The sequence below is a fragment of the Rana temporaria genome, chromosome 13, assembly GCF_905171775.1.
Source record: "Rana temporaria chromosome 13, aRanTem1.1, whole genome shotgun sequence".
NCBI classification, from domain to species: Eukaryota; Metazoa; Chordata; class Amphibia; order Anura; family Ranidae; genus Rana; species Rana temporaria.
Window position 1 is genome coordinate 48,968,959 of NC_053501.1, and position 27,427 is coordinate 48,996,385.

At 45.1% G+C, this 27,427-nt stretch overlaps 1 protein-coding gene across 2 annotated transcripts in view; it reads left to right on the plus strand.

The window, feature by feature from the left end:
• The first annotated feature begins 4,630 nt into the window (after positions 1-4,630).
• RGS6 (regulator of G protein signaling 6) overlaps positions 4,631-27,427 on the plus strand; it is a 427,599-nt gene continuing 404,802 nt past the window's right edge. The window contains exon 1 of one of the 2 annotated variants that reach the window (XM_040332702.1): positions 4,631-4,975. The gene's annotated coding sequence lies outside the window, so the exon portion shown is untranslated. The remainder of the gene's footprint in view (positions 4,976-27,427) is intronic. The other variant, XM_040332703.1, reaches the window with a different exon arrangement.

Here is a 27,427-nt window from a genome sequence, read left to right on the forward strand (position 1 = left end):
ACCACATGTATTGTTACCAGGGGTCAAGTCCTGGGGAAAAAAGTGTGGGAACTCCCACCCAAGATCCACTCCCCCACCCAAAAAAAAAAAATGATACGCTCATATGCATAATTACTAAAGCGCATGTTTTTTTTTTTTAAGCAAGTTCTTTCTAAATCCCGCGATAACTCGAGGCAGACCTCCGCAATGTCTCCTGGGAACAATGACAAAAGCTCCCAAGTGACATTGCGGCATCGAGAAAGTGACGGAATACCCACACACTACCTGATGAATCCATATACAGGAAGCAGTCAGTAACATAAAAGATTACTAAGGTTCGTCTGCCCCTAACAGTGAGTCAAGCTGGGCATCGCCGCTCAGTGAAGGATTGGCTCGGGCGGCTCGGCTGCTCTAGTCCTGCAAAGGGAACTGCGTTCCTGCTGTAAAAAAAGTGCAGGAACTCCGTTCCCACGTGTTCCCGCAGGACTTGAGCCCTGATTGTTACCTTCCCTTTGGTGCCACATGGGGTTGTTCCCTCTCCACATAAGCTTTCTCCCTTAACACAGGAGTCCCTCCATTACTTTAGAGTCCTGCTATTACATCAGAATCCCCACATCACATCAATGTCCCCTCTTCATACACCATTACATCAGAGTTTCCCCCTTACATAAGAGCACCCTCGCTTCACATCAAAGTCCCTTACCTTCACATCAGATTCCCCCTTAAAGGAGTTCTCTGACCTAAAACTTTTAACCCCTGCTGTGCCCGGGCTGTAAAACTATACAAAATAAACTGTCACTTACCTGCCTACGATCCCCCGTTGTTCCGATATCGCCGTCCCGTTCTCCGGTCCCGGGCCCCTTCCGCTTCCTGTGTGTCGGTGACTCATAGTGCGCTCAGCCTATCAGCGGCCGCGACGAGACATTGCTGCGGCCGCTGATAGGCTGAGCGCACTATGAGTCACCGACACACAGGAAGCGGAAGGGGCCCGGGACCGGAGAACGGGACGGCGATATCGGAACAACGGGGGATCGTAGGCAGGTAAGTGACAGTTTATTTTGTATAGTTTTACAGCCCGGGCACAGCAGGGGTTAAAAGTTTTAGGTCAGAGAACTCCTTTAACATAAGAGTCCACCCATCGCCCCAAAGTCCCCCATTACACCAGAGTCCCCATTTAACATTGGAGTTCCTTTCTTTACACCAGAGTTCCACTCTTCACACCAAAGTCAGCCCCGATCATGCCAAAATCAGTCCCCCATCACACCAGAGCCGCCCATTACACCAGAGTCTTCCATTACACCAGAGTCCCACTCCTTTACACCAAAGTCCTATACCTTCACACCGGTACCCTCTAGTACATCAGATTCCCCCTTCACATATGGGTCCACCCATCACACCAGTGTCCCTACTACACCAGCATTCCCCTATTACACCAGCCCCCCCCCCTTCCCAGCAGCAAACAAACACTCTTGTGCACAAGATTAGGTATCCCTTTGAAACACATCAGCCAGCAGTGGTCCTCATGTCCTCTCCTTCACCATCTGGAGACTGTGGTACCTAGACCGATTGCCATCACTTGAATGCTTTTTACAAAGCGTTTTTTTCTTCACATGTTTGTGAGTAGTTTTTTTTTCATCAAAGTTTATTGAAGAAAATAGAATATGCATACAGATATGGAAATTACACCAGTAATATATCATGTATATCAAAAAACAAGCTGAACAGAAACATACACTTTACATGGGAGGCAGACGCATCTGACCGATGTAGGCCTGAGACATTGTCCCAGGCCTCAGATTAGCGTAGGATTGCCCCCCCTAGAATCCTATGTCAGTGGGGAGAAGGGTGCATGTGCGGCTCCTTCATCAGACCTACACCCATACTCCTCGAGCTGGCTTGTGAATGGTGAGGGGGAGGAGTAAGGGGAGGAGTATGGGAAGATGTTGAATATACAATGATAAGGGAAGTGACAGGTATATTATGAGGATGTCCAAGATGACCGTGCATCCGCAAGCTTTGGGTGTACTTCTCCTTTAAGCCCTCGTCCCCCTGCCACGACTTGTCATGCAAATTAAGTCACACGACCAGTTGCTCCCCATTAACGGCAATGGAACCTTTCTAATCTGTGCGACTCAAGTTACTCCAACTTAGAAAAAGGTTTCTGCACTACTTTGGGGTGACTTTGTCACGACCTGCATTATCTTCTTTTAAAGAAGTCGCATGCAAGCCACGATGGGATGTCGGCTTCAAAGTGGCGCAACTTTGAAGCCGCACTGATGTGAATCAGTGCTTACAGATAAGTTCACCTTTGGGAACATGTTACATGTTCCACCCATTTGTAGGGTGGAACATGTAGCATGTTCCCACTTCTGCAGCATCTCCCTAATCCGCTGCACCCAGTGACAGCAAGCGGGGGATCTTCTCCCCTCACTCGCTGTTACTATTTAAAAAAAAAAACATGGCTAAGCGGGGCTCTGTGCATCCAGCTGCATCATTTATTTACAGAGTTCTATGAATGCAAAACTACAAGTACCAACCACCTTTCTGACTGTCGGCTTGTAGTGCTCGATGTACTACTAGGGCTCTGTTGAGCACTCTAGGTAGTTAATTGTCTCTTCCTGTCATTGTGTATCTGTCCTTCTGCTTGTGTATTTCCAAGTGACAGCGCTCCTCTCCCCGCGGCCGCTCTCAACCCTTTTGGTATACACATTGATCTATGAGAGCAGAGAAGGAAGGGGGCGGGCACTCTACACAGGGGAAGCTGCTTCTGGGACTAGCAGGCTGCATGGACATCGGAGGACAACATGCTGTGAGTAGCAACTCTGTACTGGAATCAGGAGGGGGGGGGGGCTTTATGGGAGGAGAGCCTTGTACTTAGGGGGGATGGAGCTCTGTACACCCACCTCACTCTGCACCCACCTCAGACCTGCACTCTGCACCCACCTCAATCCTGCACTCTGCATCCACCTCACTCTGCACCCACCTCAGTCCTGCACTCTGCATACACCTCACTCTGCACCCACCTCACTCTGCACCCACCTCAGTCCTGCACTCTGCATACACCTCACTCTGCACCCACCTCAGTCCTGCACTCTGCACCCACCTCAATCCTGCACTCTGCACCCACCTCAATCCTGCACTCTGCATCCACCTCACTCTGCACCCACCTCAGTCCTGCACTCTGCACCCACCTCACCCCTGCACTCTGCACCCATCTCACTCTTCACCCACCTCACCTCTGCACTCACCTTACCCCTGCACCACCTCACGCCTGCACCCACCTCACCCCTGCACCCACCTCACCCCCTGCACTCTGCACCCACCATACCGCTGCACCCACCTCAGCCCTGCACATAGTGCACCCCCAACCCTGCACCCTGTACATAGTGCACCCCTCAATGATAGTGCAGTTTTGCCACACCCACAATTTGCACTGAGAGGTTATGATGTGTAGTAACCTCTAGCAACTAATCAGTGAGCAATAATGATTTGCAGTAACCTCTAGAATCCTTTACATCTACAGATAAGCCTTGATATAGGCTTTCCTGTAGTCAAAACATGACACATAGGGGGGTATTTACGAAAGGCAAATACACTTTGCACTAGAAGTGCAAAGTGCACTTGAAATTGCACTGAAAGTGTACTTGGAAGTGCAGTCGCTGTAAATCTGAGGGGTAGATCTAAAATGTGGGGAAGCTCTGCTGATTTGATCATCCAATCATGTGCAAGCTAAAATTATGTTTTTTTATTTTCCTTGCATGTTCCCCTCGGATCTACAAAAACTGCTCTTCCAGGTGCACTTTCAGTGCAATTTCAAGTGCACTTTGCACTTGTAGTTTGCACTTGTAGTGCAAAGTGGATTTGCCTTTTCGTAAATAACTCCCATTGCTTTGATCAGGTGTGAATGCAACCGTTTCTGCTTGGGATTTTCTTTTAGCGCAATTTACACATAATACCTACCACGAGTTGCACATAACCCCATTCGCATTTATTTGTGCAGAAGAGGCTCACGCATGTTATTGGGGCGATGAGTCTCGTGTGATTTGGTCACGCCTGATTTTGACTTGTGAAAACAGTAAAACATAAGAATGAATGGCACTCAAATACGCATTTGCCACAATTTCAGAGCAATTTGGAACTGCACTGATTCTGCCTGCGATTCTAAATGGCTAGGTGTGAATGGGGGCCTAAACGCATTGGGGTTTGTGTTTGCTGTGTGTGTTGGAGGTGTGAGCTGAGGTGTGAGGCGAGGGCTCTATGATGAGCTGTGATAGACAAGCCTGCTTGTCTATCATGTTATTGGGGCGATGAGTCTCGTGTGACTTGTGAAAACAGTAAAACATAAGAATGAATGGCACTCAAATACGCATTTGCCACAATTTCAGCGCAATTTGGAACTGCACTGATTCTGCCTGCGATTCTAAATGGCTAGGTGTGAATGGGGGCCTACACACATTGGGGTTTGTGTTTGCTGTGTGTGTGTTGGAGGTGTGACCTGAGGTGTGAGGCGAGGGCTCTATGATGAGCTGTGATAGACAAGCCTGCTCCCCTCACCTCCAGCATCGTACACATAGGGAGGAGCGCGCACAGCGCCATCTAGCGGGCGGCCGCTCCCGCTGAACATGCACACCCCGGAGAGGGATGAGGAGGATGCTGTCTTCCATACCATAAAGCTCCATCAGAGAGCGCTCCGGCTACTGCAGCATCCTCGGAACGGGAGGAGGAGGAGGAGGAGGAGGGAAGCAGCTTGTCCTGTTTATTCTATCCATCCATCCTCAGCCAGTGTTCAGCACGCACAGGGATGGACCTATCTCCGGGGGACCCTGTGGCATCCTTCCCACCTCCCTCCTTCCACTGAGCAGGTGTCGGGGCTGCACCCCATCTCTTGTGAGGACCATGCCCCGGGCTCCCCGCACATTCCTGTGACAGGGAGAGCACCGAGAGCCGAGGAAGCCGCCACTGAGGAGGAGGAGAAGCGGATTCTCTGGTTGCTAAGGTAATCCCAGCTGGTCCTCTCCTGGGTTACAATGTATAACAGCCCGGGTCCCTGATCCTTCCTATGATCCAGCACTGGGGTAATCCTCCTGTACATCCCTTTCCCCATCCATTCTCCATTACCCACCATGGCAGCCATACAGATGCCAGGAGGGGGTGGGTGCTGCTTGTGCTGGAATTTATGTAGGGGGGGGGGGGGGGGTGGTTGCTTTGTCTGTTTTGGGGATGGATGTTTATTTCATCTTCTATTCATGTCACTTGTTGTGTTAGATGGAGAATCCTGCATTAATATTGCTATAGGAGCCCATCAGTGTGGATTGTCATTTATGTCATTTGTGTCATTTGTGTTCTTTACCAGCTGCGCCTACATGGCTTACTCCAATCTATGAATGGCTGGAAGGAGGATGGCTGATGGCTGGGGGTGGCTGATTTGGATTTATTTTTTTTTTTATTTTTTTTGTGAATTTGTAGTGTTTATTATGTATTTGTGATGGGAAATTGTTCCATGAATCTGAATTGTTTTGGGAACGGTTGGGTGTAATGCTCCTATTTTTGGACTATTTTTACAGTAAATGCAGTTTATAATCCCCGGAAGTATCTTGACGTATCGGTGCAGCGCATGATGTGAACCTTTATACCCCATTTGTGTACATATATATGTGCTGATATTCAAATATGAAAAAATAAACATTCAAACTGAATACACGGGATACATTTAGCATTCATAAAATACATATTTTTCGAAGTATAGTGCCATGTTATAAGAAAAGTCATCCATTCTACAACAGCTTGGATAGGTGACTGGTACAAGGTTGGGGCTGGACTGTGATGTGTGTTTGGAGGGTTTGTTATGTTGTTTATAAATTGCATTGCAGGGTTGTGGATTTCATTCTGCTTGTGGTATTGCATTTTTATGTATGGATTTGTCAGTATTTTTTATTTTTTTTTGTTTCAAAGATTTTATTGAAATTTAAGTGCATTCAAACATACAAATGCATAGAAAGAATATATGATAATTAATAGGGTAACAATATATGAGTGCATATAATTATGTCAGTATTTTAGGTGATCACTTGTATATGGATATTTGCATAGGACAGTGACTATCTTGGATTTGTGTAGTGCCCTTGAAATGATGAGATTATTAAAGCAGGTGGAACAGTTAATATATTCATCTTTGGGTGTATGGATTAGGATTAATGTGTTTCCTTAGATCATACCATCACAACACTGGAAAATACATGACTTTATTATTTATTTTCATTTTGTGGATTGGATTAGATGAACACACATACAATGATACATACATATATCGACGAAAACACACACATATATAATTTGTTTCTTTTATGTTACTGATTAGGGCTTATTTAGTATTTTATTGCAAAGTGTAGTGACTGTGTGCAAAGTACAGTACCCCATAGTGCCTATTAGAATTAAGGTAGCATTGCAATGGTCCTGGAAATTAACACCAATAGCCATAAAATGCTTCAAAATTCTCCACAAACACCCCATTAGCCCTGCATACTGTACAGAAGAACACTGAAATGGAAATTCTGACACTTTCTAGCAGTGCTGAGAGCTGGCCTGTCCATCCCACACCATTCTGTAGACCAGTTGGATGTCCATGATAGTGGAAGGCCAATCAGAAGGTCCAGGAGGTGAGAGAGCGAGGCTCAGCTTTTCATTTACATAACAAACTATGTAGCTGGGTTTCATCCCTGGGGCCGGTGTAGGTGCATGTACACTCATGTTTTTTTTTTTTTACTGGAAAAAACAAAAGCAAATTTGCCCATGGGACTTTTATGAGTGGTGCTTAACCACTTAAGCCCCGGACCATTATGCAGCTTAAAGACCAGGCCACTTTTACTAGTAATGGCGGCAGTGGCGGCTGGTGATCAAAATTTTTGGGGGGGCGCAAACGAAAAAAAAACAAAACAATTGCAGCCTCACTGTACCTATCAATTGTCACAACTGTGCCATGCCATCAAATGCAGTCACTGTGCCATCAAAACGCAGCCACTGTGCCATGCCATCAAATGGCAGCCACCGTGCCATCAAAACGCAGCCACTGTGCCATGCCATCAAAACACAGCCACCGTGCCATGCCATCAAAACACAGCCACTGTGTCATACCATCAAACGCAGCTACTGTGCCATCAATTGTCACCACTATGCCATCAAACACAGCCACTGTGCCCCCAATTGTTGCCACTGTGCCCCCAATTGTTGCCACTGTGCCCCCAATTGTTGCCACTGTGCCCCCAATTGTCACCACTGTGCCCCCAATTGTCGCAACTGTGCCCCCAATTGTAGCCACTGTGCCCCCAATTGTTGCCACTGTGCCCCCACTTGTAGCCACTGTGCCCCCACTTGTAGCCACTGTGCCCCCACTTGTAGCCACCGTGCCCAGTACCCCCCCTGGCACTTACCTTTATGGCTTCTACGTCCCTCGATGTCCCTCGTCCCGCCCTCGATGACGCTTCAGCCAATCAGGTTACCTGATTGGCTGAGACGCCTGTCAGTCTTATCCTCGGACGTACGGCCGGTACGTCCCGAAGGATGAGCTTCAGGGAGCCGACTACAGCCTCAGGGCTGTACTCGGACAGCCTATCAGGTTGATAGGCACTTCCACACAGCCAGTCAGCTGCCGCTATTCAGCTGACTGGAGCTCAACATCCGGCCAGCTGAATAGTGGGCGGCAGCGGCGAAAATATACAGATTCATACAGTGTATGAATCTGTATATTTTACTGGCTGTGAGCGAGCCAGAGGGGGCGGCGCTCCTGCGTCCCTATGGAAGCACCGCCACTGAATGGCGGCGATCAGCAATTTTTATTGTGACTGCGACATTATGGCGGATACATCGGACACTTTTGACACTATTTTGGGACCATTGTCATTTATACAGCGAACAGTGCTATAAAAACGCACTGTTAATTGTAAAAAATTATACTGGCAGTGAAGGTGTTAAGCTGTAGGTGGCGCTGTAGGGGTTAAGTGTGCCCTGATTTTTGTTTCCTACTATGGGGGGCACGGCTTAGCATGTGACATCACTGATCGTCGTTCCCTATGACAGAGAACAGACGATCAGTGTCAGTCTCACTAGGAAGCACGGGGAGAGGTTTGTTTACACTTACCCCTCCCTGTTCTTCCTCTCTGTGACCCGATCGTGGGACACCGGTATCGATCGGTTCCGCGGTTCCCGCGGGGACGATCACGGAGCTTAGGACCAGGTCGCGAGCGCTCCGCCGGCAGCGCACTGCACGACCCATGGCTGGGCTCTTGAAAGGGACGTACATGTACGCCCTTGTGCCCAGCCGTGCCATTCTGCAGACGTATATCTGCGTGCGGCGGTCCTTAAGCGGTTAAAGAGGAAATTAGGGCTGCAACTAACGATTATTTTCATAATCGATTAGTTGGCCGATTATTGTTTCGATTAATCGATTAATCGGATAATAGCCTAAAAAAAAAAAAAAAAGTATTTTTTCTTTTATTTTGGGCCAACTTGTTGTTGGGCAGATTACAAAACACAAATTGCCGCAAAAACACATTACATGCTTTTCTGCAGCTTCTCCATTAAAGTATATTGAACCAAAAAAAAAAAAATGTCAGCGGAAAAAAAATCATGGATGTGAACGTGTCCCATAGGAAAACATGTAACTGAACTGTAGTGTGTTTCTGCAAAAAGCACCAAAAACAGAAGTGTGAACCCAGGCCTGAGATGTTTAGTAACATAATGGGGTTAAAAAAACATAAATAAGTACAAAAAGAGCAAATAATCGCTACTGTAAGGGGTTAATTTTTTTACTGTGGGACAGTGAAAGGAATATTTACAGTAGCGATTTGCTTTTTTGCACTATAAAGGGCTAAATTTATTTTTTTAACCCCATTATGTTACTGGCCGATTAATCGATTATGAAAATTGTAATCGATTAATTTCATAATCGATTAGTTGTTGATTAATCGATTAGTTGTTTCGGCCCTAGAGGAAATACATTTCCATCTTTAAATTTTACCTATAATAAGGCTTACCCTTAGGTAGTGTAAATATCTCCTAAACATGCACCATGTAGGACATATTTACTGTACATGCAGCCAGTGAAATCACTGGCGCATGCGCTCTGAAGGAACGGCCGCCTGTGCATGCACAAGAGTGTCGTCATCGCGTCTCCGGGCAGTCACAGAGTCGCAGTCCGTGAACCCGGAAACAAGACAGGTGAAGATTAAGCCCTGGTTCACACTGGGTACGATTTGGAACGATTTGAGATGCGATTTGACATGTCTAATCGCATCTCAAATCGGCGGCAATTGTCGGCAATGGCACTGTCCTAATCAGTGCGACGCTGCATCTGCGATTTCAAAAAGTAGTTCCTGTACTACTTTTTGCGATTTCGGGCCGCGATTTACATTAAATTGCGGCCGAAATCGCGGTAAAATCGCGAATTTTGCCGCGATTTTGAATTCGCAGCAGTGTGAACCTAGGCTGAAGCTGTCTCCAGCGATGACATTGAATCGCTGAAAGGCTTTGTTTTGTGGTAAGTTTCACATGATGTACTAGTATGCAGTTTTATCTTGCAGGTAAAAAAAAACGTACAGTTGAGTACAACTTTAAGGAAAGGTCCAACAAGGTGTTAAAAACGTAATATTGCAAAATATTTAAAAAAGACAACAGTAGTGTAGTTTAATTTAGATAATATTATCAACATCCCCACATCAGACATGTATGTACAACATACCACCCATATTTGCTGAAACATGGGATTTTCAATTCATGAAGGCTTAAAGCTTTCTACGCGTTTCATGGGGCATCAGCAACTTTTTCAGAAGACAGCCCAGGTTCAATTTATCTGTGTGTATATATCTGTGGAAAAACCATGTCACGAACAATATTGATTTGAATAGTTTGAAATTGGTGCATTTAAATTCAGAAAAAGTTCCAAAATGTATATGAGCAATATACTCACACCAACATTGAAAAAATGGAGGATACGCACAACAATGTGGACTGGTTGAGTTATTTCACGTTACCTTAAGGCTCCTTTCACACTGGAGCGGGAGGTGTGGTGGCAGTAAAGTGCCGCTAATTTTAGCGGTGCTATACCGGCGAAATTGCGGCAGTATTCGGCTGCTAGCGGTGTGGTTTTAACCCCCCGTTAGCGGTCAAAAAAGGGTTAATACCGCCGGCAATGCGCCTCTGCATAGCCGCCAATTGGAAGGAGCGGTAAACACACCGCTCCTCTCACCGTTTCAAAGATGCGGCTAGCAGGATTTTTGGAGCGGTCCTGCTAGCACACCGCTCCAGTGTGAAAGCCCTCAGGCTTTCACACTGGAGAAACAGCAGCCACTGTTTCAGGTCAGTTTGCAAATTGCAGGCGCTATTTTTAGCGCAATAGCGCCTGCAAACCGCCCCAGTTCAAAAGGGCCTTAAAGCGGTGGTTCACCCTCCTTAACATGATTATAGCATTAAATTCGGCATCGTAGCGCGAGCTACAGTATGCCGGTCTTAAATTTTTAATCCCCGTACTCACTGTGCTATGGATCATTGAAGATTCCGGGGAATGGGCGTGCCTATGGAGAGGGAGGATGATTGACGGCTGGCTCTGGCACGTCACGCTCCCCGAAGACAGCCGGAGTAGGTCTCGGCTCTTCACTGCGCCTGCGCACAGGCTATGCGCAGGCGCCGTGAAGAGCCAAGCCTATTTCGGCTATTTCCGGAGAAGCGTGACGTGCCAGAGCCGGCCGTCAATCACCTTCTCTCACCATAGGAACGCCCATTCCCCGGAATCTTCAATGATCCATAGCACAGTGAGTACGGGGATTAAAAATTTAAGACCGGCATTCTGTAGCTCGCGCTACGATGCCGAATGTAATGGTAGTAAAAAAAAAAAAAATTTTTTTTTTTTTTAATAGGGTGAACCCCCGCTTTAAGAAGAACTCTGCAAAAAATGTTTCCAGTTGCAGTGGGGCTGTGCCTGCACTGCATGAGTTAACTGCTCGGTTCTTCGATCCTCCGGGAAACATCCAGCGGTGGACTGTTCCTGCCATCCTCATATCCAGAGCCAGTCTATGGACGTGATGATGTCAGGAACAGTCCATACATTCTGCACCCTGCAGCCCCTAGACGAAAACGAGTAGCTAACCCTTGCGGTGCAGGCACAGCCCCATTGCATGAGAAAATATTATTTAAAGTTCTATAAAGTTCTTCTTTAAATAATCCTGGCAGGTATACCTAGATGATCCAGCAACTTTAATAGTGGTAAGAAAATTGTAAGAAAATTGTTCTAAAAATTATTTAGTGTATGCTCGATCGTTCGACTTTAAGGCTGCATTCACACCTAATCGCGGCATTTTGTCCCGCGAATTGCGGCGACAAATTGCGGCGTTTTGTACCGCCGCAAACCCCCAGGTCCACATCTCTTATGCCGAACGCCGAAGCCGCCTGAAAAAAAGGGTCCTGGACTTGTTTTGAGCTTCAGGCGTTCAGCGTTTCGGCGTTCGGCGTGGATATGTGAACCATCTCCATAGAGGGCAATGGTATTTCTCCCCTCCAGCGTATCGAGCGTCGGGTGTCGGGCGTGAATACGCCTAGGTATGAATGGAGCCTAAAAATTTTATTGGCTCATTTTGATTCTCTCATTTTGAAAAAATAAACGAACCGTGAGGTCAGATCCTTGTAGCATAAACAATCAATTTTCTGTGAATCAATTTTATAATTAAATTACCGTGGACACTTAAGCGTTTGGCACTCTCATTGGATGGTATGTGTGCAAATTGTCATCTCTGGGTCTTTTCCCTTTTTCCTAAAGGTGGTCCCTTTCTTATTGCCAAACCAGAGTCAGTGTGCCCAGTGACAATTTCAGTGACTCTTAGAAAATCTGAACCCAGCGCCCTGTTTGTTTTTGTGTTTAGTGACCAGTGACACACATGTTATAGGTGTCTTTACAGTTAGTGACTGACAGCTGAAGGGAAGCACCAAGGCCTGTAAGGTGAGAAGGTCCAAGTGAGATGTCACATCACAATCCTGATATGAGAGATGGCTACAGTTGTTGCCACTCCTGTGATGAAGTTTATCTGATTTTCTAAAATGTAGTTATAAGTACCCTCATGCCGCGTACACATGGTCTTTTTTTTGGCATGAAAAAAAACCCGAAATTTTTCAGCATGTCCAAAAAACAATGTTTTTCCAACTTCATTATTAAAAACGATGTTGCCCACACACCATCGTTTAAAAAAAATTATGAACAAAAGGGCGGTGACGTACAACACGTACGACGGCACTCTGAAGGGGAAGTTCTATTCGCCTTTGGGCTGCCTTTAGCTGATTCCTTGTTAGTAAAAGACGATTTTCGCTTTTTTGTCAGTTACAGCGTGATGAATGTGCTTACTCCATTATGAATGGTAGTTTTACCAGAACGAGCGCTCCCGTCTCATAACTCTCTTCTGGGCATGCGCGGGTTTAAAACGTCGTTTTAGCCCACACACGATCATTTTTTACAACCCGAAAAACGACATTCAGAAGCCGAAAAACGTTGTGAAGCCCACACACAGTGATTTTAAATTACGTTTTTAAAAATGTCGTTTTTTTTCATGCCGAAAAACAACCTTGTGTACGCGGCATAAGACTTTTTATCTGAGATTATATTTGTACATTTGCAGCACCCACTATAGATTACTTTAAATCTATTATTTAAGGATCAGTAAAATATTTGCATGATTTGATGCACTAGATGCTGACGGAAAGAGAGAGGATTTACCTCCAAGCAAATGTTTATTTATTCACACCTGTCATGTACAGATTTCATTATCAATATGAATGAACAGAAGAATTCCCTGCAATCTTTATAGTCTTGGCTATATTTTGGTATTTACAATGTTCAGTTGGCTTATTATGTCTGCGCTACATGAAACAAACAGAGTTTTTGCTTGAATGTGTACATTTAAATAGAAATGTATAATGGATGTAATTGTTGGGCCTTTCCATTCACCGGTACATCTCTGGAAAATGCATTTATAAACATATTTCCCCAGCATATGGAAATGGTAGATGAGTTGATGTTATTTATAATTCTATTACTTTCTCTCCCTTTTTCTCTCCCTCCTCGAAATGAAATACAGTGTTCTACTTTTCACACTAGGGAAAAACCCTGTGCTTAAAAAAGCATTTATCAGACTGAATACATTAACACTGATTTATTGCAAGTAATTAAAGTCTGACTTTTTTTTTATACTGATAATTTTATTTTATTTTTCAAACATGTTAGGGCTGTAAGATACATATATATATATAGTATAATGCTGCGTAGAGACGATCAGAAATTCCGGCAACAAAACCGTGGATTTTTTCCGACGGATGTTGGCTCAAACTTGTCTTGCATACACACAGTCGCACAAATGTTGTCGGAAATGACGTACGATGGCACTATTAAAGTGAAGTCCAATACCAGTCGTGTTAGTAGAAGTTTGGTGAGAGACAATTCTAACTTTTCAGTCCGTTACAGTGTGATGAATGTGTGATCTCCATTACGAATGCTTGTTTTACCAGACCAAGCGCTTCCATCTCGTACTTGATTCAGAGCATGCGTCGGAATTGTCCACACACGATCAGAATTTACGAGAACAGATTTTGTTGTCGGAAATATTTGATAACCAGCTCTCAAATTTTCATTGTCAGAAATTCCGACAGCTAATGTCCGATGGAGCCTACACACGGTTGGAATTTCCGACAACAAGCTTCCATCAAACATTTATTGTCAGAATATGATGCTGGGAAGGATTTCTTGAGTCATAAAGGTTTTTTCAGTTAGGAAACTTCTGTTAGGCCCCTTTCACACGTGCGGACCGTATGTCCGCTTTTTTAAAAAGGGACATACATTGGTCCCTATGAGATTGCGGGTGTCAGCGGATGAAAATCCGCTGACACCCGATCTCGTCCGCCTCCACAAAGATCCGATTTTGCAGACGGAAGAAAACCCTATTTTTCCTTCCGTCTGCGTATTGAATGAACGCGGACATACGGTCCGTGTTCATCCGATCCCCCCATAGGGGACAGCGGAGAAAAGACAGTGCGGTCCTTGCACAGTGTGCGGGGACCGCCCTGTCATCCGCCGGCTCAGCGGGGATCAACGGAGCGATCCCCGCTGAGCATACGGAGCATATGGAGGCAGATCATTACTGATCCGCCCCGTGTGTAAGGGGCCTTAGGCCGCGTACACACGGTCGGTCCAAACCGATGGAAACGGACTGAAGTTCAGTTTCATCGGTCCAAACCGACCGTGTGTACGGCCCATCGGTCTTTTGTCCTTCGGACAAAAATGAGAGAACTTGCTTTAAAATCGAACCGATGGACCGCTGACCGATAGGTCCAAACCAATGGTCAGTACACAAAAGCGTCGGTTCACAACCCTCGCATGCTCAGAATCAAGTCGACACATGCTTGGAAGCATTGAACTTCGTTTTTCCAGCACGTTGTGTGTTTTACGTCACCGCGTTCTGACCCAATCGGTTTTTGGAACAATGGTGTGTACGCACATCAGACCATCAGTCTGCTTCAGCGGTGAACCGATGAAAACGGGCCGTCGGACCATTCTCATCGGATGGATCGACCGTGTGTACGCGGCCTTAAACTTGGATGACCACAGCTTTGTAGACTTGTGGGACACATTTACTCTAAGCATGCATAATACAAAATGCAGTTTGCTTGAAAGGCATTGCAAGCTAATTTAAAATGAGCCACCTGTGTTATGTGAGCAATTGATGGAGTATTGTTGTATGGTGCATATAAACATGTACTACCATTTACAGAATGTGTATATTCCATGGGCCAAACTAAACGTGTGCTTTGTCCATTTAGGGCAACGTAGTAGGCTCACTTTTATGTCAACCCCGCCAGCTGCACATAGCTACTGTGACGGACCCCCGTACTCAAGGGCAGTATGTCGGCCATACAAGCTTCCCTTGCCCGTACCAACACGATCAAAGATCCCTTAGCCCAGTGGTCATCAACCCTGTCCTGCAGGGCCCACTAACAGGCCAGGTTTTATGTATTACCTTGGGGAGATGCAGTCTAGAATACTGCAATCACTGAGGAGCAAATGATATCAGCTGTGATGTATTTCAGTTATCTTGCAAACCTGGCCTGTTAGTGGGCCCTGCAGGACAGGGTTGATGACCACTGCCTTAGCCCACCCAGTCACTTGTCGAGACATCAGTGTAGGGTGGTAAAAAACATAAAACTGTTTATTCAAACACAGGCATAAAGAGATATATATTTAGGGGACAATACCCCCTTCTTTGCATAATGACACAGGATGGGGTAAACTACATTTAGTACCATCACACACAAGACAGCCTTTAGGAAGGTGTGTAAAAATAGGAACAGAGGGGCGCCAGACTGAGTGCAGTATTAGTTAAAATAGTATTAAAATAGATGGTCTGATGAAGAAGCTGTAGCTTTGAAATGCATCATTGCCCCTTGTCATTGTGTATAATCATACTTTCTGTTCCTGTGACGTCACGTCCCGGCCCCGCGCCATCTTGCTACCCTGCGGTTCACGCTGGTCATGGCCGTGATCAGCTGCTCTCAGTTTCCTGCTTACTGGTTCTTAGCACTTTTTGCATCCTTGCAAGAAAACATCAGTGCCCAGGCTGCCAAGGATAATAGGACGCTATATAGGATGTTCCATAAGACTCCAGGACTGGCGATTTTTACTACATGCTGACCTCATTTATTTTAACTGTGAGTTTTTACTTGTTTTTATTAAATTCATGATTAATACTGCACTCAGTCTGGCACCCCTCTGTTCCTATTATAACACAGAGTCCACTGCTTTATTCTAAGGCTGCATTCACACCTCAGCGACAAGGTACGCGGCGTATTTTGCCGCGAGTGTGTAACTTTTTTTTTTTTTTTTTAACAAAGCCTTCCCATTGCTTTGTATGGCCGAACGCCAATGCCGCCTGAAAAAAAGGGTCCGGGACTTTTTTTCAGGCGGCAGGCGTACGGCGTCTATGAGATGTGAACCATCTCATAGACAGCAATGGGAATTCTCCCCTCCAGCGGCACGAGCGTCGGGCGTTTTGTCGCGGAGGTGTGAATGGGCTCTAAGGGTGCTGTATCCAGGTGCTGATCACACACGATAATGGACTATTTATGGACTTCATGTTTTAACACATGGTTTATTATTTCTATGTATACAAACTCACACACAAAATTTATGTATACGTATATGTATATTCCAGTTGCTAAAAAAACTTATGCTATCACCCCATCTAGCACCGCTGTTCACCCTTGTTTTTAGCCACTTAACAATAAACACATAACAAACCCCCACCCCACCTCAGACTATCTCGCAATGGTCTGAGACACTCCTACAATGTTCTAGCAGTCTGAAAGGTGGAATTTTTTATCTTCGTATATTTCTTGAGGGATATTGTTCATGAATATTAAGGTCCCAAGTGAAAGTGCCCCTTCCTTCTTTTAACACAAACCGTACATATAGAACCAAGGATACCAGGGGTAACACAAAATGCTGAGTCTGGTGTGGTTGTACTGGGAGTCTGGTTAGGGCAAACCAGACTGGGCTTCTCAGGTCACCCTGTGCTCCTAACAGACACAGGCTAACTTACACATAAAAGGGGCCTGGGGCCAGAGCTCTCTAAGGTAAGCTGGGTTCCATAAACCCCCCGCCCAAAGTGACTCCCATCACAGCTACCTCTCCTTCATTTCCCCGCTGCTTAGTTTCACCACTATATTGGAGCTTACACAGGGTTTAGAGCTCTTTTCTGCCCCTTGTAAAAGTGCTGGACATCTAAGCATCCAATCACAAAGCACCAAATGAAATGTGGAAGAAAGAGCAATAGGTCAGATGCTTTTCCATACCTGGAAATATTTTTCTTCACCCAGAAGTGAGCATTATGGAGCAACAGGGTAGAACTATAGGCAAAACTTTTTTCATTTTGGATAGAGCGCTTGTGTCCCATTGCAGAGATTTCCCTTCACTTCCTGCCCCATAGCCAAACAGGAAGTGAGAGGAAATCCTTGCAAATTAAGGGAATTCTTTGGGGACCCCCAGTTCACAAGAACTAGTGTCCCCATTGGAAGATTTCCCCTCTATTACTTTTCTGGGGACAACCCAAATGTGGGATTTACTTTTACTTTCAATAATAATAGTAAACATGAAATATTGAGAGGGTGAATCTCCTTAATGGGGGCACAGACAGCAATGAAATATGACAAGTGTTCTAATCCCTCTCCACTCTATCCAAAACGGGGAAAAAATCGTTGCCTTTAGTTATACTTTAAAATATTCCACTATGTGTTTTTGTCTTTGTGTAAAATGCATAATATTTCTATATCAGATTGCTTTTGTTACAGCTTTCTGCGGCAGAAATGCTTCTTTTGGTGCCTCAATGCCTCTGACCGTCTATTTATATATACAGTTAGGTCCACATATATTTGGACACTGGCACAGTTTTAGTTTTTATCAGGTATTTACCAAAACATAGTCAAGCTATAGTTATATAATGGATATGGGCTGAAAGTGCACACTCTCGGGTTTAATTTGAGGGTATGTACATCCAAATCGGAGGAATGATGTTCTTCATCAATTAGGCCGGTAAAAGGTCTGGTGTTGATTCTAAGTGTGGTATTTGCATTTGCAATCTATTGCTGTGAACCTACATCATGCATTCAAAGGAGCTGTCCATGCAAATGAAACAGGCCATTGTAAGGCTTCAAAAATGAAACAAATCCACCAGAGAGAAAGCAGCAATATTAGGAGTGGCCAAATCAACAATTTGGTACATTCTGAGGAAGAAGAACGCACTATTGAGCTCAGCAACACAAAAAGGCCTGGATGTCTACAGGAGACAACAGTGATGGATGATCGCAGGATCCTCTCTATGGTACAGAAAAACACATTCACAACATCCAGGCAAGTGAAGGACACACTGCAGAAGGTGGGCGTATCAATGTCAATGTCTACAATCAAGAGAAGACTTCACAAGAGCAAATACAGAGGATTCCCCCACAAATTGCAAATCATTCATAAGCCTGAAGAATAGAAAAACAGATTAGATTGATCGAAAAACATAAAAAATAAAAATAAAGAAAAACATAAAAAAAAAAGCCAGATCAGTTCTGGAAAAGCATTATTTGGACTGATGAAACTAAGATTAATCTGTACCAGAATGATGGGAAGAAAAAAGTGTGCAGAAGGCTTGGAACAGCTCATAATCCAAAGCACACATCACCTGTAAAACATGGTGGAGGCAGTGTGATGGCATTGGCATGCATGGCTTCCAGTGGCACTTGGTCATTGGTGTTTATTGATGATGTGACAGAAGACAGAAGCAGCCGGGTGAATTCTGCAGTGTTTAGAGATATACTATAAGCCCAGATTCAGCCAAATGCAGCAAAGTTTATTGGATGGCGGTTCACAGTACAGACTGACAATGATACAAAACACTGCAAAAGCAACCCAGGAGCTTTTAAAGGAAAAGAAGGGGAATATTCTGCAATGGCCAAGTCAATCACCTGATCTCAACCCAATTGAGCATGCAATTCACATGTTGAAGGCAAAACTAAAGGCAGAAAGACCCACAGACAAAGAACTGAAGACAGCTGCAGTTAGAGCCTGGCAAAGCATCAGTAGGAAACCCAGTCTTTGGCAATGTATATGGGTTCCAGACTTCAGGCAGTCATTGCCAGTAAAGGATTCTCAACAAAATATTAAAAATTAACATTATATTTATAATTATATTAATTTGTCCAATTAAACTGTGTATAAAAATGGTTGCAGTTCCTAAAATTCGTTCCAGCCCTTGGAATAAAGCTAGAAGTCTGCACTTCAAATTCATTTGGATTGTTTGGTATTAATTGTACTCTGGTGGCATACAGAGCCAAAAGTATGAAAATTGTGCCTGTGTTCAAATATAAATGGCCCTAACTATATATATATATATATTTTTTTTTTGTTTTTTTAGGTTAGCGCTGTAACTTTGAAAAAGCCAATTGGAATAATGTGACAATAGTCACAAATTAGGTGTGAGACTAACTGTCAGGGTTGTAGACAGTATTTGTGTTACATAGGTTTCTTACCTACACAGGTTTTGTGTCTCCTAAAGGAGAAAATAGGCTTTCTGTTTTCTTGGTTTTCTTGTTCCTTAGTAAGTTCTGGTCTGGGTCCTGGCCCCTAGGTGCTTTGTAATATTTTGGGTTTAATAAAGCCTGGCAGCCAGTGTCTCACTGATTGTGAAGCTATGGTCAGGTTCTTTTGCTTGGGAGCTGAGGCTCAAGGTTCTGTATGTGAATAGACACTAGTTGAGTGTCTGTTCTGGCCTCAATGAGAGGTGACCTGAGCAGGCCAGTGCCTACAAGATGGGGGGGGGGGTTTACTAAAGTCAAATCCACTTTGCACTACAAGTGCAGTCGCTGTAGATCTGAGGGGGACATGCAAAGGAAATAAAACCAGCATTTTTGCTTGTACACGATTGGATGATAAAACCAGCAGAGCTTCTCCTCATTTCAGATCTTCCCCTCAGATCTACAGTGACTGCACTTCCAAGTGTACTTGCAATGCACTTGGAATGTAAATTGCATTTGCCTTTAGTAGATCAACCCCTAAGTTCAGTTCCTATGCTGAATGAGGGCCTGAGCATTTATCCAGGAGGCTAAGGTTATGTTATGTGATGCTGAAAGCACCAGCGTAGGCAATCTTTTCTGTAAATTAGCTTTTCTCCTAAACAAAGGGACAGAAAAGTCCTTAAAACAGTTTTTGGTGAGTGAACTAAGTCACTGAGGCTCTGCCTTTGGCTCTGAACCAGTGGCGGTGTGTCCATTAAGGATGCACGAGCGATGCCCCCTCTGTCACACCACCCCCCTCTGTGTAGAATGGATAGATTCATGCATTGCATGAATCGATCCATGGCTGCTGTAACCACCCCCTATTCAGGCGTCCGGACCCTTTTTGGACACTGGACGCCTGAATTCTATCAGCGGGAGGGGGGGTTTGACGCACTTGATTAGAGCTATAGGCAGAGCATTGTGATCGCAGTCCACCCAGGTGTGTTAGCTAAGAAAAATAATATTTGCTTTTCTAACACTGAACCGCCTTTCAGCCAATCTGGAGGCGTAGATCTAATACCCCTCACCTGATTGGCTGAAGGAACGGAACAGAAGACATATGGGAGGACAGAGAACCATGGAGGACACAGGAGCTCACCGCCCCCACCCACCAGCAGGATGGGGTAAGTGTGTGCCAGTCAGGCGGCAAACGGGGGGGGGGTCACAGAGACTGCATATGGTGGGCACAGGCTACATATGATGGGCACAAAGGCTACATATGATGGCCACAGGCTGCATGTAATGGGCACAGAGACTATATATGATCGTCACAGGCTGCATATGATGAACACAGAGGCTGCATATGATGGGCACAAACTACATATGATGGGCACAGAGGCTGCATATGTTGGGCACAGGCTGCATATGATGGGCACAGAGGCTGCATATGATGAGCACAGGCTGCATATGATGGGCATAGGCTGCATATTATGGGCACAGGCTGCATATGATGGGCATTGAGGCTGTATGATAGGCACAGGCTGCATATAATGGGCACAGAGGCTGCATATGATGGGCAAAGAGGCTGCATATGATGGGCACAGAGGCTGCATATAATGGGCAGAGGATGCATATAATGGGCAGAGGCTGCATATAATGGGCACAGGCTGCATATTATGGACACAGAGGCTGCAAATGATGGGCACAGGCTTCATATGATGGGTACAGGCTGCATTTGATGGGCGAAAGGACAGCGTCCATCCATCCACCACCTAATAGGAACACACCAAGGTCCAGTATACTTTGGAGCTTGAGGCACGTCCCACTCTGCGAGCAGAGGAAGAGCCAGCCCAGGACATCCCTATGACTACGGAAGTGGTAAGGTGGAATGAAACTAAAGCTGTCGAAGAGCCGGTTGTTTTACCACAAGTATTGCGCTGTGTACTGCTATGAGTACTCCTTCAAAGACATTCATGTCTAAAAGGCAACTGAATTTACCCGCATGGTTCTTTTCGGTCAACAGCAACACTTTACAGCAGACCTATACAAGACGTACCCACTGAGTTACATCACCCATGTCCACACAGGGAAACTGCTAATTATCAGTGGCTTTCAGTTCAGTGGATGCCATGTTTTGCAATAATTGGAACTATTTACATCTATATACATGCAGAAGGACCCTCTGTTATTAAACAGCATCTCTGCACCAATTGTTTTGGGTCAATTGCAGCAATCTGGTCATCAGTATTCAAGCCCTAACATTATTCATTACATAACCACTATCTCCTTTCATCCCCCGCGGGGACGCACTTGTTGGCCTGCTCCCTATAACATCATTGTCATTATTTAATGCAGACATACAGAGGTTTTCCGTTAGGGACCCCAACAAGTGCGGACATTTAGGCGTCCGGACTGTGTTTGTTTATTTTGTTTTATATCAGTCTATGTCCTTATGTGTTACTGGTGTAACACTGTTTGGTATTTAGAAGCTAGTTTTGGTGATTGGCTAATAGTAGCATGCAGCTGTGATTTTATTGATGTAGGGAATCTCTAAACTTTAATAAATATGTTTTATATTTTCTACCTATATTCTGAGTATTGTCCGTCACTACCTAAAGTAGCCTCTTATATCTTCGGGGTTTCTCTACTTCTTGGAGTTTCCCTGTATGATATCACCCCATGTTTTGCATATATGTTTTGGCTACGGCAGTGACCCCGCACAGAAGGATTGACTACTCATAGGATCCCTAGATTTATCAATCAGCAATTCTTCAGGGGTATGTTCATCAGTCGTTGGTTTATACATATCACAGGTCCCAGAAGATTGCCAGACCATTCACAGCGCACAGCGCAGCTCATGCATGCGCAGTGCGTTCCAGGCTGTGAAGCCACAGCCGGGAGCGCCCACAGTTAGAATGTCGGTGCCTCGGAGAGGAGGGAGGAGGAGCGGGGCTTCGTGAGCCCGCTTAGCTGGACCATGGGATAGGTAAATGTCTGATTATAGCAAATTTGCATGTTTTAAATAAAGAGCCATGGCCTCATGATGTTGAAATATGTTACGAGGTCCGATATGACTGAAGTTGTGTACCAAAGCTCTGGTGAGATTGTAATGCAACTTGTTAATGCTGAACCAGGATGTTGATAAATGGGAGAACTGTTGGTTATGGATAAGGCTCCCACCAGCTTGGAAGAGGTTCCTTTAAAAAATGAAATCTCAAGAGCTTCAGCAACTAAGTCTCTCCACATTCTCAGTCACAGGAGAGTCCCCAGGACGACCTAATGTGTTTGAATTTTGGGTTCCCCTTTTAAACAGACATGTTAAAATAATTGTAAAGCTTCACTTTTTTTTAAAATAACAAACATGCCATACTTACCTTCACTGTGCAGCTCGTTTTGCACTGAGTGGCCCCGATCCTCGTCTTCTGGGGTCTCTCTGCGGCTGTCTCGGCTCCTCCCCGCATCAGCTAACCCCCCTGAGAAGCGCTCTCCCAAGGGGGTGACCTTGTGGGAACGCTCCTGAGTCCTGTATCCGGCGTCCATAGCCGCCGGCTACAGGACTTGGCCCCGCCCCCGGCCCTCGTGCCATTGGAGTTGATTGACAGCAGCGCGAGCCATTGACTGTGCTGCTAACAATCTATCCAATGAACAGCTGAGAAGAGCCGAAAAGACCGGGCAGACATCAAGCACGTTCTTGACGCCGGACTTTCGAGGGCTCAGGTAAGTAAACCGGGGGAGTGGGGGGCCAGCAATCGCCGAATGTTTTTCCACCTTAATGCATAGGATGCATTAAGGTGAAAAAACATGAACCTTTACAACCCCTTTAAAGGAAATGTGATGATGAATGTATATCTCTGTGTCTCCTCCTCTGAATTTTGGGCAGGTATTGTGGAGAACCAATAATTGGAGTAATAGCTGTACTATCTGGCACATACAAATGTAAAAATTAACTGTGAAGGTGACCTTTGTTTACAGTTGAACACAACACACCTGTTCCAGGGGTAACGTTTTAACAATTAAAAGTTTATGAAGATGTGTTTGAGTCCGGAGTTATGCTTTAATAATTATTGCTCTGAGAAGAAGATCCTCTGTAGGCTATGATCAGCCCCTCCATGCCCTATGTTTGTATATATGTAGCGCCCCCTTACTTTCAGTAAAGGCGCTACGCTAAAGTTAGTGGGAGAATGAGAGAGATAATTTGCTCTCATTCTGAATTCTTTAGGGCGTGCCCCACCATATGGCCTACCTGGCCTGGGGTCGCGCACAACGTGGAGTTCCTGACTCTGGGCCCTCATGGCCTGGAGCAACTGATGCTACCAGGGGCCCCAGTGACTTGCTGGGTTCCCAACTCTACTGAAGAGATCCCAAGCTGTGTGCTGTGCGGTGGGGAATCGGCTCAAGGAGAACCAAGAGGCAGGTTGTTTGAGAAGCTTGAACGAACCATCGGGGATCTGGGTGACCGTATACTGACAGATAAACTTAGTACTGTCAGTCGGTGACCCCAAAGCACAATTTACTGGGAGGATAAGCTCAACTATTCCGCTCATCCAAGTTCTAGGCCTGTGGCAGAGGCCTGTTCCTCCCAGCAACCTTAAAGTGACACTTCGGCTGCCAGGCTCATGGCAGGAGTCTGTCCGGGGGCACTTCACCCACTCTGGCTAGAGTGGCGACGAACTGTATCTATTACTACTGAGAGCAGGATTGCTCTTCTCTTATCCAAGCCTGATACTGCAAGGTTCTCTTACTTCATCAACATTTTCTGTCCTATCTCATGTTGATGTTGGTCGTGTTGGGCCGAGACAATAAAGCATTCAGAAAATCTTATCCGCTGATTGGACATTCGTTTACTGCTCTACTCACTACAATCACCCTAGACAACGATTGAAGGTAACTTAATACGCCGATCCCAAAACAACCAGCAGCTCCTGGGGGGGGGGGGTAGCGCTACATATAAATTAATTATTTTTAAATTAACATTGTAATAAATAATTGATTTATTGATGCAAGTAAAGAGAGCAATGGATTGTTGCATGTTCAGGTACATTATAGAGCACTCATGTGGATATTATAGCTTAGGGACCTAAAGCTTTTTTTTCCATGTGCTCTGGGCTTCTGCTCTCTGTCATATTACTTATCAGGCACAAACTATAATTATGTTTCTGTGTCACCGTCAATCTGAAATTGGAAATGCATGATGGATTATCAGTGATGTGAGCTAAACACTCTCCCAATGTTTGCAAGGCCTCAGGCACTTTGCTGTTGTCTTTCTTCTGAAGGGTGAGATAAGGCTCAGTGCTGTAGGAAATCTCAGCAGCATAATACATTTACCCCCCTTCACCTTTTAAAACTGGGAAATATTGGAGATATTACATTAATGATCTTGTTGCTGGTGTACCACATGATTTCAGCTTTGAATGACTTGCATCTTATGTGTTTATTTTATTAATTCTTGTCCACATAGATTATTTTGCTTGTTGCTGCCAAAATTACTCAAACACTGTAGAGCAAAGCATTTTTCTTGTAAAGCTTAACCCACAGGTGTCAAACGCAAGGCCCGCGGGCCGAATCCGGCCCTCCAGGCCATTTCATGTGTCCCTTGCACCTCTCCTGCAGCCCTCCTCTGGTCCTCCCCCAGGCCCCTACTTTCTGCTTTCAAGCAATGCATCCAGCTTCTTCCCAGCAGCAGCATAAGGAAAGTGGGGTGCACAACAGGCAACACAGTGGTGTAGTGGTTAGCACTTTCACCTAGCAGCAAAAAGGGTTGGTGGTTTGAATCCTGACCACGACACCATCTGCCTGGAGTTTGCATGTTCTCCCTGTGTCTGCGTGGGTTTCCTCCAGGTACTCTGTTTTCTCTCATACTCCAAAGACATGCTGATAGGTTAATTGGATCTTGTCCAAATTGGCCCAGTATGTGTGTCCCGAGCGTGTTGAGATCCTATGGGGTAAATGACCGTACAAGCCAGCAAGACACTGGCTGCAAAAAGTGCCTTGAGGCGATTTAGTTTGCAATTGTAGCGCTATACAAGTCATTCATTCATTCGCTGTGATGTAAGGGAGAGTGGGGGACTCAACTTCTGATGGTGGGGTGGCTCTTGACATCCAATGAATGCAACCGGCCCTTTTGCGAACAATCATAATGCTGATGCGGCCCACGCTAAAAATTGAGTTTGACACCCCTGGTTTAACCCATACATATAATTATAAAATAATTATATAATGATAGAATTATACGCATAACGCTTAGGGCAGTCTTGTCTAGCGCACAAGAGTTATAGAGTTACATTAGTAGCAATCGCAAATACATGGACTTTAAAATTCCATATACTGTTTTTGACCAATCCTTGTACTGTGTCTGGGCAAAATCAAATACCGTATTTATCGGTGTATACCGCGCACTTTTTTGCCCTAAAAATCAGGGCAAAATCGTGGGTGCACGATATACGCCGATACCCGCTTCCCGCGCCAAGTTTGAACCACTGCGCCGGCATATACTGAGCGCAGTACACTCGGGTATAGTCGGGCAGGCTCGGCTCCTCTCGCGGTCACGTCCTGGACGTACAGGACGCACAGGACGTGACCGCGAGAGGAGCCGAGCCTGACCGACTATACCCGAGTGTACTGCGCTCGGTATATGCCGGCGCAGTGGTTCAAACTCGACGCAAAAGGCGGGGATCGAGCGGGGAGGACACCGCAGAAGGACGCCGGACCCGACGAGGAGGACACCACCGAAGCCGCAGACGGACACCGGACCCGACGAGGCCGCCGATGGACGCAAGACACCAAAACTGTAAGTACTAAAATGTTTTTTTTTACAGGAATGCGGGTCCACTTTAGGGGTATGCGCTATATGCCGGAGCGCGCAATACCCCGATAAATACGGTAATAAGAAAAATACATATTAAATACATCTGGGTTACATCAGCTATTTTAGCCCTGCCCCTTTTTCCCTTCTGGACCACAGAATATTTTCTGTAGTCCAGTTGAAAGAACTCAATCAGGGCTTGACAACACTGCTTACAATTTTAGTGCAGCATAAAAGATCTGATAAGATCAACGTGCATTTTTCTGTGTTTACAGCCTTTTTAAAGGCTAAGTTCACCTTTTTGGACAGAATTGCACTTTTCATAATAAATAGAATCCTTTTGTAATATCATTTCTGGCCCAGCCACCCCAATGTTCTTATCACTTACCTTATCCACCGAAGTATTGAAATTTCAGGTTTCTGAGTTTAAAAAAATGTTTTTGCTTACATCACTTCCTGTAGGTCATTCCCATCGTTCACTGTGCTGTTGCATCACAGAAAAGGGTGTGATAGGGCATGCATTACCAGTCTGGACCACACCTCCCTCATTACTATACCACTACCTCTTGTTTTTTTTCTACCCACTTTCCAACTTCTTCCCTTAACCACTTAAGGACCGCCTCCAGCACATTTACGTTGGCAGAATGGCACGGCTGGGTACAGGCACATACCTGTACGTCCCCTTTAAGTGCCCAGCCGTGGGTTGCGCGCCCGTGACCCGGTCCATAGGGAGAGGTGTGTGTAAACACACCTTCCCCGTTCTTCACAGTGGCAATGTCACTGATCATCTGTTCCCTGATATAGGGAAAGGTGATCAGTGATGCCACACGTCCAGCCCCGCCCCCCTACAGTTAGAAACACATATTAGGTCACACATAACCCATACAGGGCCCCCCTAGTGCAAAACTCCTAAACTGCAATTGTCATTTTCACAGTAAACAATGCATTTTTATAGCATTTTTTGCTGTGAAAATGACAATGGTCCCAAAAATGTGTCAAAATTGTCTGATGTGTCCGCTATAATGTTGCATTTACGAAAAAAATTGCCATAAGTAGTAAAAATGCCATAAAACTAAATTTTGCGCAAACCAATCGTTAAATGCTTATTGCGATTTTTTTTACCAAAATATGTAGAAGAATACGTATCGGCCTAAACCGAGGAAAAAAATGTTTTTTTAGATCTTTTTGGGGGGTATTTATTATAGCAAAAAGTAAAAAATATTGGTTTTTTTTTCAAAATTGTCGCTCTATTTTTGTTTATAGCGCAAAAAATAAAAACCGCAGAGGTGATCAAATACCACCAAAAGAAAGCTTTATTTGTGGGAAAAAAAGGATGCCAATTCTGTTTGGCACACAACATCGCACAACCGCGCAATTGTCAGTTAAATGCGACACAGTGCCGAATCGCAAAAACTGGCCAGGTCCTTTACCTGTGTAATGGTCCGGGTCTTAAGTGGTTAAGGTGACCATACACATTACAATCTGATTGTAAAATCTCCCATCAGCTATAGCCCAGGTTCACACTGGGTACGATTTCCTTCGATTTGAGATGCAATTTCACATGTGAAATCGCATCTCAAATCAGCG